Genomic DNA, 13593 nt, shown 5'->3' with positions numbered 1-13593 from the left:
GGGTTAAAGGATTTTAACTCTGCCAGCCCCAGGAGGCTCCAACAAGAAGCAGTTTCCTGCAGAAGAAAAGTGACTGAGAAATCTCCCCAGGGGACAGGGGATTTTTTTTTTTTTTTTTTTTTTCTGGTCTGAAAAACAGAATCTAGCTGTCAATCAGACACCTTCCCCGCTCGCCGCTGCCGCCGCCGCCCCGGCCCCCACTCCAGGATTAGGAGCTTTCTCTCCTAGACACCTTCCCTCAGCCAAACGTATCTTCAAGTCTCTTGCCTAGGACTTGTATTTGTGGCCGTCAGGCTCCCACCCAAACCGGCGGGGCCATCCCCACCACCCCCATCAGACAGGACTCTCCCTCTGCGCCCCCTCCTCGTCTTCCTACCGCTGCTTCCCCGCCTTCACCCTTGCGGGTACAGCTGCCCCGTGCGCGATGGTCATCCACACCCCCGTGTCCCCCGGCCATCCCCATCCCCGCCTGCGAGCCTCCGCTCCCCGGGCGCAGCCGGGCGGGAAGCCGGGGCCCGCCGCCTGCTCCGGACCCCGGCTGGCTCCTCCGCGGTCCCGCGCGGCACCCTCTTCGGCCACCAGCTTCTGAACTTGGCCGGAAACGAACCGGTCCTCCGGAGCGGAAAGCTGCGGGCTGGTGGGTTGCTGGCGAGAGCATTTACAGGGCCGAGGTTCGGTGGGTTTGTGTCCACGTGCCTCTGCCCTGACCGGTGAGCAGCGTCCGGAGAGCCCCTGCTGGCTGCTCTGCCCTGGTCCCAGAGGCTTCTGGAACAAAACTGCATTTCGTGTAAAACCCCTTATACTTATTCTGGAACTAGAACTAAAGTACACATTTTTGTTGTTGTTGTTCTTGAGTTTTTCACGTAGAAGAGATACAGGGTAAAATGGAAACATGTTTGGGAAAGGAGTGAGCAATCAATGCTGGCATTTAAACAACACAAAATTGCCTTCGCCAGGCCACACGCCCAGGCGGCCGCGGCGCTCCCGGCGACAGAGCAGCGCCCTCTGGCGGCCGCGCGGTTGGAGGGGATCGGCCGCCCCCACCCCCAGGCTCCGGAGCCGGGCGGAGGAGAGTGGCTTCCCCAAGTCTGGGAAACTCGGGGCAACTTGGCAGGAAGGGAATTCAAGGTGGGCGTCGCAAGGGTGCTGGGAAATGCTTTTTGTGGTTTCAGGCTCGGGCCCAGGCCCAGAGCCCCGGGAAGGGTCCAACTTAAAAGAAAAACTCTTGTCCCATTCTCAAAGTCTGCTTGAAATTGTATGGATACAGCACCATCCCTTACCTGAAAGCTTTGATTCTTTTTAAAATCCTCAAGGCGTTCGAGAAGGGTGATTTTTAAAACGTGGTCAAGTGAAATCACCAATATCATCACCAAAAAGCGTGATTACACCATAATATGTAGATTTTACATGCTGGTAATATTTACTGAGTATCATTAAATCCTTTTTCCCCTGCTTTAATCCCAAGGGCATCCTTTTGTAGTCTGAACAGCAGTGTTATTTTAACCCCCCCATCCCAGTGGCCATTCCCTCTATCTCAATTTGCCCCAAGTTTTCTTGTTCCTCGTATGAATATATACTAAATGTTTCTCCCCTTTTCCTGCTTTTCCTTATTCTTATATCTGCTGCTTGTGGTTAGGCTCACACAGTTTATTGTCTGGATCAGAGCTACTTTGTGGGAACAGCCGGAGCTTGGCATCGGTGGTGCCCAGAATCCCAGGTTCACAGACTGTCTTGGGTTCTCTCTGCTCTACAGCAACACCAGCACGTCTGCCAAGAGGTGGCCACCTCACACTGACTGCAGACACACCCACCCCCCTTCACCCCCGCACACATACACACACAGGAGCAGACTACTGCTTCAGCTTCCTGTCTCTCTGGAGTTTCTCTCCGGAGAGTTTGGCCCCTCCCCCACCCGATGGAAGCCAGAAGAGGTGAGGGTGCTGGGTTTCTGAGGAGCCAGGCAGGTGCTCCCCTGCCCCGCTCCCTTTCCTGTGAATCTCTTTTCCCTGCCTGAGGGGTTTCCACTTACCCATACTGTCTGGTGGGAATTCCTCCAACTTCATAGCTTCCTTCTGTTTGGGGTATTTTCTGCTGTATCTGTTGCTACCCACAAGCCACCCAGTGGCTGAAAACAAGAAACGTGTACTCATTAGCTCCTGCCTCTGTGGGTCAGTGGGGGCAGTGTCCAGCCTGGCTCTGTTGGGCCTGGCCCTGTGTCTGTGGTGAGCTGGCAGGTCGCTGGATGGCGTAGGACAGCCTCATCCGCTCATCAGGTGGTTAGCAGGCTGTCCGCTGTGGTGAAAGGGTGACAGGGTGACGGGCCAAGTACCTCTCACCCAGCAGGGGAGCCTACCCCAGGCTTCTTGCTGTAGTGGCGAGATTCCACGGACGGGGAGAGCAGAAGCCACGAGGCTTCTGGAGGCCTGGGCTGGGAACCGGCCCGTCTCCTGTGGCCACATTCTCTTGGTCAAAGTGAGTCGGGAGGCCAGGCCTAACTTGAGAAGTGGGAAACGGACTTCAGCTCTTGGTGGAGGGAGTGCAAAGTATTGTCGTCATTTTTGCACACACTGGCCCTCTTCTTCCCTGGGCACACTACCCGTAAGTAAACACGTCAAGATACTAAATCCCTTCTCCGCCCCCAGGACATTCAACAGAGCAAAGCTGAAGCACACAAGCCAGCCGTCAACGTGCCTGGGTTCAGATCTTGGCTCCACATTTATCAGAGGCTGACCCGAGAAAGCTGCCTTACCTCGGTTTCCTAATCCGTAAAAGTGGGAGTTGTTGTAAATATTAAATAAGTTAATCCACGTTAAGTACTTACACGGTGTCTGGCACACGGTAAGTGTCCAATAAATATCAGTTATCGTGCCATGAGGGGACGGCTGGCTGCCCACCAGGACTGCTGAGGCCACCGGCGCCGTCTTCCACAGCTGCCCCAAAGCCCCTCCCAACACGACTGACACCAGGGGGGCCCCCAGCTGCCAGCTCTGCTGACGACACCTGGTGTTTTCAGGGCTCCACTGAGGTGCGGGGGAAACGGCCCCGTCCGTTTTTACCAGCTCCTTCAGTGAAGCCTGTCTCTCTAGAGCTGTTACAAAAAGGGCTCTGAAGTCAGACAGAGCTGCGGTTTGCTTCCAGCGCCTCTTCCTGAGGCATTTAGCAAGCTGATTCATCTCTCTGAGTTTCAGTTTCTTCGTCTGTAAAATGGAGACAACAGCAGTGCCTCCTACAGAGCATGCGGGGCATAATACGAAGAACGGAAGAGCCTGTGCTCACAAAGATGCCGGCACTCCAGGACACAGAAGCGTGTTGTCCTTGAAATTGCCCTTCTTGTAGGTGCTGAGAAGTTGCCACGGGTGAATCCTTTTTCCCAGAAATATCCTCAGTCACTCCTCGCACCCTCCCCCACTCAGTGCATGGAGATGGGCCAGGATCCTGGGGAGCAGGCTGAGCTCTCCCCAAAGCTGCTGGTTTAGCATCAGGTCCCTCCTCGCCACTTCCTGAGGCCTGACCCATGTTCCACTTTCAGCTTAGTATCTCTAACACCTAGCAGACAACTCGGCATGGTCTGATGAAAGAAAAGGGCTTCCCTGACGGCTCAGATGATAAAGAATCTGCCCGCAAAGCACAAGACCTGGGTTCGATCCCTGTGTCGGGGAGATCCCCTGGAGCAGGGAATGACTACCCACTCCAATATTCTTGCCTAGAGAATTCCATGGACAGAGGAGACTGGCAGGCTATAGTCCATGCGGTCTCAAAGAAAAGAAAGAAAGATGACATGGAGGAGGATGTAGGAGAGGAACGACTTTGCCCTCTACTCTCCTAGGTTCAACAGCTGGGTCTATGAGATCAATTTACAGCAAGCAGATTAACAAGAGGAAGTGAAAGTTGCTCAGTCCTGTCTGACTTTTTGTGACCCCAAGGACTATAGCCTGCCAGGCTCCTCTGTCCATGGAATTCTCCAGGCCGGAATACTGGAGTGGGTAGGCATTCCCTTCTCCAGGGGGGATCATCCCAAGCTAGGGATCTAACCCAGGTCTCCTGCATTGCAGACGAATTCTTGCAATGAATTGCAGGGAAGCCCAACAAGAGGAACGGTATACATATTTCTTGACTTGTAACATGACATCAACAGGGATATCACAGGAAAAAAGAAAACCTAGGAAGGAGATGAGATTTGAGAGTTTATCTACCTTCTTAATAGGGAAGGGGCAATTTAGGAGAAAGGTGGACGGGCCTTTGAAGAACAGATGGGAGATGTGATAGTTTCTGACAATGTTTGTCTCAGTGTGGGGTGGACTTCCAGTGTCCTCTCCTGTGACCATCTTCCCTGGTTGGTGAAACTCCCCGGGAAGGGATTTATGACAGTTAAGTTCCTTCTGGAGGGTCTGTCTTAGGCAGATAAAGGGGAGGAAAGCTTCTCCCTGCCTTTGCTGTTTTTTAAGTGCCTTCAGCTCAAGATAATCAAAATAACAAAGTGGCATCTTTGAATTTCACTTCGAGGGCTTCTGACAGTTTTTCTTTTCCTTGGATGAAACTAAGGTGTTCAACATGCTGATTTGATACTTACATATTACAAAACCATTACCATCAGAGCATTAGTTAATATTTCCATCATATCTTATAATTAGCATTTCTTTTTTGTGTGTGGTGATGGGACTAAAATATCCTCTACAGAGCTGGAGAAGGTGGGAGTGGGGCCCCTGGTATGAAGAAAGCTGAGTTCATAAATCTGTCCCCCCATTTTTCCTGCCTGTTGCACCTTTAGCCTGGCTCTTTGGAAAGATGGATGTGTATACATATAGACATAGGCGCAGAGTAGAAGGATGGTTGTCCAGTGTGGTGAAGGGAGCCGGTGGTGCTTGGAGCCTGGGTGGAGTTTGAAAAGACTAGGATCTTCTTGGAATGTACCTTTCTGGGATTGGGGGGAGGGAGGGGAGACTGTCACCTTCAAATCAAATGATTTATAAAATCTGGATTATAAATTTCCATTCCCAAGAAGGGATCTGATTGTTCAAAGGATAAGGGAAGTAAGGCAAAGGTTGTGCTGATTGTGAGTTGGGCCCTAAAATCTCTTTCTGACACTCAGATAGTAACACACAGGCTGCAAAAGCCCTCCAGACAAAGGCTGGTCCAGGGCCACTTACGGCAGTGTGAACTGAGTTGCTTGTTCAGAACTTGTTCCGGGGCCCATCCCAGGTCTACCTAATCTCCAGTTACTGGACTCTCTAGGGATTGAGCTGGGGAACTCCCTTGTGGTCCAGTGGCTAAGACTCCGCCGCACTCCCAATGCAGGGTGCCCAGGTTCAATCCCTGGTCAGGGAACTGGATCCCACATGCTGCAGCTAAGACCCAGCAGAGCTAAAGTGAAGTTGCTCAGTCATGTCTGATTCTTTGCAACCCCATGGACTATAGGATATGAGGTTCCTAAATAAATGAATAAATGCCCCAAGTGATCCCAAGGTGCCTACAGATGGAGGGCTCTGTAGGATAGGTAGATGGCGATAGAGGAGGCAGCGGCTCCCAAACCTGGCAGCTCAAGAGTGCAACTGGAGCTTTAAGAGCTAGCCTCCGCCCCGGACTATGTGAGGTAGGCCCAGGAATCACTATTCCTTTGCCATTCCTCCGATGATTCTGGTTGTCACCCTGGTTAGGTGTCCCTGGAGGGAATTAACTGAAAGGAGCTTTCCTTATCTGTTACTTGATTCTGGAAGTCTCCCCACATAGCTTCTTCACTGACACTGGGGCATTCCACACCGATCCCGGGGCAGGCCTAGGGCATGGAGATGTTGGGGCTGCTGTGGTGGTGTTCCCCCCTCCCCCAGCTTTATTGAGATATAAATGACATATAACACTGGAAGTTTAAGGTGTTCAACATGCTGATTCGATACTTACATATTACAAAACCATTACCATCAGAGCTTTAGTTAATATTTCCATCATATCTCATAATTAGCATTTCTTTTTTTGTGGTGAGAATGTTTAGGATCTACTCTCTTAGCAACTTTCAAGTATACAATATGGTATTATTAACTGTAGTCTATACATAAGACTATTGCTATACATTAGATTCCCCAGAACTTATTCATCTTATAACTGGAAGTTTGTCCCCTTGGATCAACATCACCCCATCTCCCCGCCACCTTCCAACCCCAGCCCCTGGAAATTACAATTTCACCCTCTGTTTCTAGACATTTGCCTTTTTTAGATTCTACATCTTTAAGTAATAACATCTGGTATTTGTCTTTCTCTGTCTAATGCCCTCAAGGTCCATCCACGTTGTTGCAAATGGCTGCATAGTATTCCATTGTCTATATGTGCCGCGTTATTCGTTTGTCTGTTGAGAAATACATGGGCTGTTTCCATATCGTGGCTGTTGTGAGCAAGGCCATAATGAACACGGGAATGCAGGCATTTCTTCAAGATCCTATTTTCATATTCTTTGGATATATACTCAGGATTGTTGGATCATATGGTAGTTTTATTTTTAATTTTTTGAGGAGCATCCATACTGTCTTCCATAGTGGCTACACCCAATCTGCATTCCCACCCACAATGCACAAGGGTTTCCTTTTTTATTTAAATACACAAAATATTCTAGATCCTGAGTTTTAATTCTCATCTTCCTCCTCATCTTCATCTAGAGTAATCTGGAGGTAACACAAATCGTAACTTTCTTTGCTGTTAGCAACTGTGTGTAACCAATCACTTAGATTATTCTTCAAATATTTTTTGGTAAAGAATTCCATGGACAGAAGAGCCTGGCGGATGCAAAGAGTCAGACACGATTGATGGACCAGCACTTTCACTTTTAAGATATTTCAAATACCTTTTGGAAAAAAGTCACCTCATAAGTCACAGTGATCTTGCTTTTGTGTCTTTGGATTGATATGATTGCTGCCCAGATTCCCAGCTTTTCCATTCACTTTGATTCTCTCCTGAAGAAACTGCTCAAAATTGGCGGCATCTATGATTCCACTTCTGCAGGAGGGGTACAGTTCAGAGTAAACTGCAGGACCTGCTTTTTTTTTTTTGCACTCCCCCACCCCCCGCCCCCAACAAGCTGTTTTACAGGCACCATGATGGCAGCGGAGGCAGAAGGAGAGGTGGATGAACTAGGCAGGCACAGAAGCCCACAGCCATCTCTTATCTTTTTGACTGTAGAGATTCTAACAAGTGTGAGGTGAGTGGGACCAAAAATATTTGAAATATTTTTGGATTGATAAGAACCCCCAAATGGGTTCAAAGTTAGCAGAGTATCTGAATCAGGAAAACGATCAATTTTCTCGTATGCTTTTGACCTCACAGAGGGGGTCTGGCCACCATTCTGCCCCCTGCAACTGAGAACAGCAGACAGTGACTAACCAGCTGCAACAGAGTCCTGACTCTCACATGACACACTAATATCTACACCGGCTAAGACTCTGCTTTCTGGTACCGCAGGCCACGTCTTCCCAGTGGTGAACGTTAAGGCAACCTGGCCGTTAGCCGTCAGCCTGCACCTAAGACAACGTTTCTTTTACAAAAAGCCTCCCAATTCTTATCCAAAAATTACACTGTAGTTAATTTATACTTAATATCAAAATGGGAGGTCTGCAAAATGAAAACTTTTCACAGTAAGATGTTATTTGCCCTTTTCACTGGAAAACTCAGTCTGCTAGTGAGTCCAGAAGCAGATAAGAGACACCATCTGTCTTTTATTAAGCTAAACATTTTTTAAAATTGCAGGAATGTAAAATGGTGCCATACTTCTCACTTTTTTGTGTGTGAAAATACAGGTGTTTATTAAAAATATATGTTAAGGTAGTGGATTTATTATTGCAATTTAAAGTAAATACTTTTAAATTTTCAGTTTAATTTCTAATATGGTATACAGAACACTCTGAGCTTCTCAGTAATGTTAAGAGCATAAAGGGGTCCTGAGATTAAGAAGTTTGAGACCCAGTTTTATTTCTTGCCCAAGTCGTAGATTGTCTACCCCAAAGTTTTCAAGTGTACAAGCTCCGCCAGCGGTTGGGTTCCACTGCAGTGAAGATCTGATATCTCATCCAGGGGCCTCAAAGCTCTCCACAGCCTGAGCAACCCCACGCCTCGCGCCCCCTTCCAGGGTGGGACGAGGGAACTCACGTGCAGTTGGAGGAGTAAGGGAATGAAAACACAGTCACCGCCTTCACGGGATTCTGGTTTTGTGGGAGCAAAAGCACTGCCCGGGAGATACCTGCCACTGCTGTTCACCAGTAACATCCTGCGGGGAAAACAGGTAGGTACTGCGCCAACCCCGCCTCCGGCGGCTTTGCGTCTCCCAGCCCCAGATTCGATTCCGAGATCCCAGGACCGGCGGCGCCCCCTGGTGGCCGTGCCTCGTCTGCTCAGCCTTTTCCCTCGAGCTGCAGGAGCCCACTTTGGATAAGACCTCAAGTTTGGGGATAGCCCCGTGGGGGCCCCATCATCGAGGTTCTGCCTGGGTCCTCCGCAGCCTCTTGTCTGTCACTCTGCGCACGTTCACCTCCTCGGTGACTAATTCCAGGCCGCTTCTGCCTCTGTGCTAGCCGTTGAAATCCCAAGGACGGGGAGCCTGGTGGGCTGCCGTCTATGGGGTCGCACAGAGTCGGATACGACTGAAGCGACTTAGCAGCAGGCATCTTATGGATCCCCCAACAATAATGCCATTAGGGGACGACAGAATATCTCAAGGTAGAAATAATGTGTGGTGCAGATTGGATCCAAGTCCAAAGAGTCCGATGCCAAAGTTCCACTTATTGATATGCCTAAGGCAAATTACCTCATGTTTAAAGCAGCTCTGGATATTGACAACTATAGAATATTCTACATTGGGGTCAAATTCTTTCAGGAGGGGGAAAATGAGTCTGGATCTGCTGAATCTCATTGGCTTAGGCTGGATTCCTCGCTCCTCCGGAGCTCATGGTTGTACTTTCTGCATTCTACAGTGAGTATCAAAACCCCCAAGACCTTCACCTTCTAGGACTTTTTTCTAGGAACACAGGGGCTCTGCTGTTGAAAACAGGACTCAAGTGGTCTGCTGTAAAATTCTGGAACACCTCAAAGTGGGTACGCAAGTGAGCACTTTGAGCCTGGTTTGCTCAATACAAAATAAAGCTCTAAAATCAAGGAAGTAAGCAACAAAGGTTAGTCACTCAGTTGTGTCCAACTCTTTTCGACCCCATGGACTGTAGCCCCCTACGCTCCTCTGTCCATGGGATTCTCTAGGCAAGAATACTGGAGTGGGTTGCTGTACCCTTCTCCAGGGGATCTCCCCAATCCAGGGATTGAACAGGGTCTCCTGCATTGCAGGTGGATTCTTAACTATCTGAGCCACCAGGGACCATCTTTTCTTTTCATCGAACCCTAGAAATTCAGAATGAGAATATCCTCAAACTGAACAGTGCTGGGGGTTGGGAGGGAGATTCAGAGACAGCAGGGTATCCTTGGGGACCAGCCTAAGGGCTCTCCTACAGTTCTGACCTGGAGCCCATTAGCAGGAACCTACTGCCCCATTAGCAAACTCAACTGTGTTAACCTAGTGGTTTCCATGGTAACCATCGAAGAATGATCCCCTTTTCTTTTCTACAGATATTTCTCCCACCCTTCCGTGCAACATTCACTTTCAGCGATGACCTAGAACTGGATTCCATACAGATATTGTTTGCAAAGGTGTGATTTCCCTCTTTCAATCCACATTTTAAGAAAGTAAAAGCTGTTTAATTTACACAGAAATGCCCTTCAGGTACACAGTAGTTTTTTTATTATTCTTATTCTTATTTGTGTACTCATTCATTTTAAATTAAAATTCTACAAACTATTTTCCTGAAAAATTCTGAAACAAAAAAGAAACCTTCAAAATATTCTTCTTTCAATAGGTTTGAAGAAAATCTGGTCTTTGTGAAGAATGACAAGAGGTTATGAAATAAATAACATTCTCTACAAAAGGAACTCAGGTTATAAGCCTCAGTCCTTGTTAAGGGTGTGGTGAAGATGGCATAGCCTAAGATTTTAGCCATAAAGCAGAAGAAGAACATAAACAAACCTTTAAAGTATGAAAAGAAAATATAGACAGTTGGAGGAAATTTTAAAAATCAATTAATCACGATGTCCTTCCACAATGCCTACCCATCAGCCTCCTGATCCTTCACACCCTTTCAAACTTCCACAAAGAGAAACCCAGCCAGTGAGAACAACTGCTGTTCTTGTCCTAGACAAAGGTTGGATAGACTATGGTCCTTGGGCCAGTTCTAGCTCAGGGCCTGTTTTTGTATGGCCAGTCAGCTAAGAACAGTTTTTACAATCTTAAAGGGCTGTAAAACAAGCAAACACATCAAGAAGAGTATGCGACAGAAACTGGATGTCCACCCTCTGGCCATGTCTGATCTGTGAACCATCTCTTCTCCTGTTGGCTCCTGGAACCCTGGTGAAAGGTGGCTTTTCTTCCAACCAGGCAGCCGTAACAAGAGGTACAGCCGAAGTTGCCATGCCGACAGGGAATTCAGTTCTTAAAATAGTCAACTGTGCTCAGGCATTTTCAGGGTGGGTAGATTTGGAGGGAGGGGGTTAGGGAGAGATGATAAATGAATGAGTCAAACCCAACTGGTGACAGCTGTTCCGTCATCCCTCCCTGTAATACGGTGGGAGGGGACTCTGAAAGGTCTGAAAGAGACATTTTCCGTTCAAAGAGTAGGGTAGCTATGTTTCCTCGTGCTGTTTTCCTGCCTGACAGAAGGAGATTGCCCTCACCACCTCTACTCCCTCCCGCCACCCTGCGGCCTCCTCCCTGCAGAAGACAGAAGTGGAAACATGCCCGTCTCACAAAGAGCCCGCACTGGTCCACAGGGGCTGTGTGTGCAGGGAATTAGTTGCGCCGGGGTGGGAGGAGCCTGCACTCACGGGGCCGCCTCAGGGCTTCCTCCGCGGGAGGCCCCGGTCCCATCGTCATCTTTGTCATCATAGTCATGACTATGAAAGTGTATCACTAAACGTGTGTTTTATCCAGATAGAACAATCCGCCAACGGTTGTTCTTTGAGAATCTCCTGCCACCCCTTTGTTGTGTTTCCAGTGCCTGGAAAGGTGAACTAAGTCCGTGTGTGTGTGTGTGTGTGTGTGTGTGTGTGTGTGGTTAAATATATACAACATAAAATTGACCATTTTAACCAATTTGTAACTTACACCTCAGTAGCATTAAATATATTCACTTTGTACAACTATCACCATCTTTTCATCTTCCCATATTCTGAAACTCTACACATGATCCTTCCTTCTGTACGCACCTCACCTGCCTCCAGCCCCTCGAAACCACTTTTCTACTTTCTGTCTCTGTGAATTTGGCTATTCTAGGAGTCTTATATAAATGGAATCGCATGGTATTTGTTCTTTTGTATTTGGCTTATTTCACTTAACGTATCTTTAAAGTGCATCCATGTATCAGAATTGCATTTCTTTTAAAGGCTGAATAATATTCCATTGTGCGTATATATACATTTTGTGTATCCATTCATCCATCAATGGGCTTGGTTTGTTTCCACCTCTTGGCTACTGTGAATAATGTTGCTATGAATTTCAGTGTATGTACAGATAGATGTTTTAAGTCCCTAATCTCAATTCTTTTGTTGACTAAGTTCATTTTCAGAAAGAAAAAAATAAGCTAGTTGGGATCCCACCCAACTAGCAAAAGATGCAAAAGATGCTACAGCAGTATTTTCGTATCTTTTCCATCCCATCCATTTAGAATCCATCTCTTATGAGGCCAGCAGTCCCTGGTCCCCTGTTGTCCTCCATCTTCCAGGTTCCAGCCCTTTGCCCTTACTGCTCACTACCCCAAGGATGGTGGAGAACTTTAAGGTTGATTGTTCTTTCATAGTTTTATAGGTGAGCATCACTGAAGTAAAACTTCCTATGTTTAATATCAATTGTGTCTTTTAGCATCATTTCACGGAGAAGGCAATGGCACCCCACTCCAGTACTCTTGCCTGGAAAATCCCATGGACGGAGGAGCCTGGTGGGCTGCAGTCCATGGGGTCGCTAAGAGTCAGACACGACTGAGCAACTTCACTTTCACTTTTCACTTTCATACATTGGAGAAGGAAATGGCAACCCACTCCAGTGTTCTTGCCTGGAGAATCCCAGGGACGGGGGAGCATGGTGGACTGCTGTTTGTGGGGTCACACAGAGTCGGACATGACTGAAGTGCTGCAGCAGCAGCAGCAGCATCATTTCAATGTGTTTTTGTACTAAAGGACCCATTTCCCACCAGGAGCAGGATAGGCATACCACTGGAAATTTTTTTGGTTGGGAATGGGCACATGACCTCAGTTGGCTCACTTGGCTGAAGAGAAGGAATTTTATTTCACGGCTGGGCAAAATGTTCTTTTTTTCTTGTTTTTTGTTTTTTTTTTCTGAGAGTGCTTATTGAAAGGAAGCTGGATGTGGATAAAGCTGACACCTAGGGAGAAGGCAGAGCTAAGAGACTAGCAGAATATGTTACTAGAGTCTTGATCATGCAATGCCTGAAGCTTACTCTACTCCAGCTACCCGTTAGGAAACTAATAAATTACCTTGTATTTCAAGCTTATTTTGGTAGGGTTTTCTGACCCTCAGGACCAAAAACATCCTGTTTCTTTACCTCAAGGACAATGGAAAGTCATTACAAGGTATAAGCAGGGAGAGTCCAGCGAAAGGGTGACAAGGCCATGTCTGTATCACATGATCACCTTGAACTCTGGCTGCAGGGTGGAAATGGGTTTGTGGGGAGCTGAGGGTGGTTACAGTTATACAGTTGCTCCTGGACTAGTTCTGGTGAGAGGTTATTGAGGAGACAGGGGAACAGATTTGGGAGATATTAAAGAAGTTAGGTAAGTTTGGAGGAAGTAAGTTTTCTATATGAAATCACATTGACTGCCTCCCACCTCCATACACACACACAGACACCAAACATATCACACACACACAGACACATGGATTCCAATGCCATTGACTATCCAAACCCCTGCTCCATTTCTACTGATTTAGGGAAGCAAGGAAGGGGTTTTCATTTCTCATGAACATTTCTGCCTCATGGGCTTCCACTTCTAGGAGCAGTTTTGCTGTTTTGTAAAGTCATGGCTGGTGTGAACCTCAGTCCTTCGCTGGTTTCTACAGCCCTCATGTAGATGGTCCTGGTGAAGTGGGCTCACACTCCTGTCTTCTGTCACTTTGTCTCATTGCTTTCCTTTTCCTCCTCCCAAATCTACTTGATCCCCTCCCTCATGGGTTCCTTGGGGAGCTCCAATTTCTCTTCCTTTATGGTGGAAAAAATTGAGGTTTCCTGTCTCCTTCCTCAAACTTGCACATCTGGCTTCGGAATTCAGAGGAACAAAGGGCCCCCATCGTGCACAGTCGTCTGCTCACCTTACAAGGCAGGTGGGTTCTAAATAGCCAGCTTTCCTCTGTTGTCATCCTCAAGGTATGGCTGCTTGTCTCCCACGACTGGATTATGAATTCCTTGTAGGCAGACCGTGTTGACCTAGCTTCTGTGATGTCCGCTGCAGCTAGCATTGCAGGCACATGTGAAACTGGTCAAACCCTTCTTGTTCCAAAGCAGCCTA

At 47.7% G+C, this 13593-nt stretch overlaps 1 pseudogene; it reads right to left on the bottom strand.

The window, feature by feature from the left end:
* Positions 1-6519: 6519 nt before the first annotated feature.
* Positions 6520-7081, bottom strand: LOC147363025 (large ribosomal subunit protein eL22-like; annotated as a pseudogene).
* Positions 7082-13593: the final 6512 nt, after the last annotated feature.

This window comes from Bos grunniens, chromosome 11 (assembly GCF_055505025.1).
Source record: "Bos grunniens cultivar Pamir isolate PY7600 chromosome 11, Bosgru_T2T1.0, whole genome shotgun sequence".
Taxonomy (NCBI): domain Eukaryota; kingdom Metazoa; phylum Chordata; class Mammalia; order Artiodactyla; family Bovidae; genus Bos; species Bos grunniens.
Note: the sequence above shows the minus strand (reverse complement) of the source record. Positions and strands in the feature narration are given on the sequence as shown.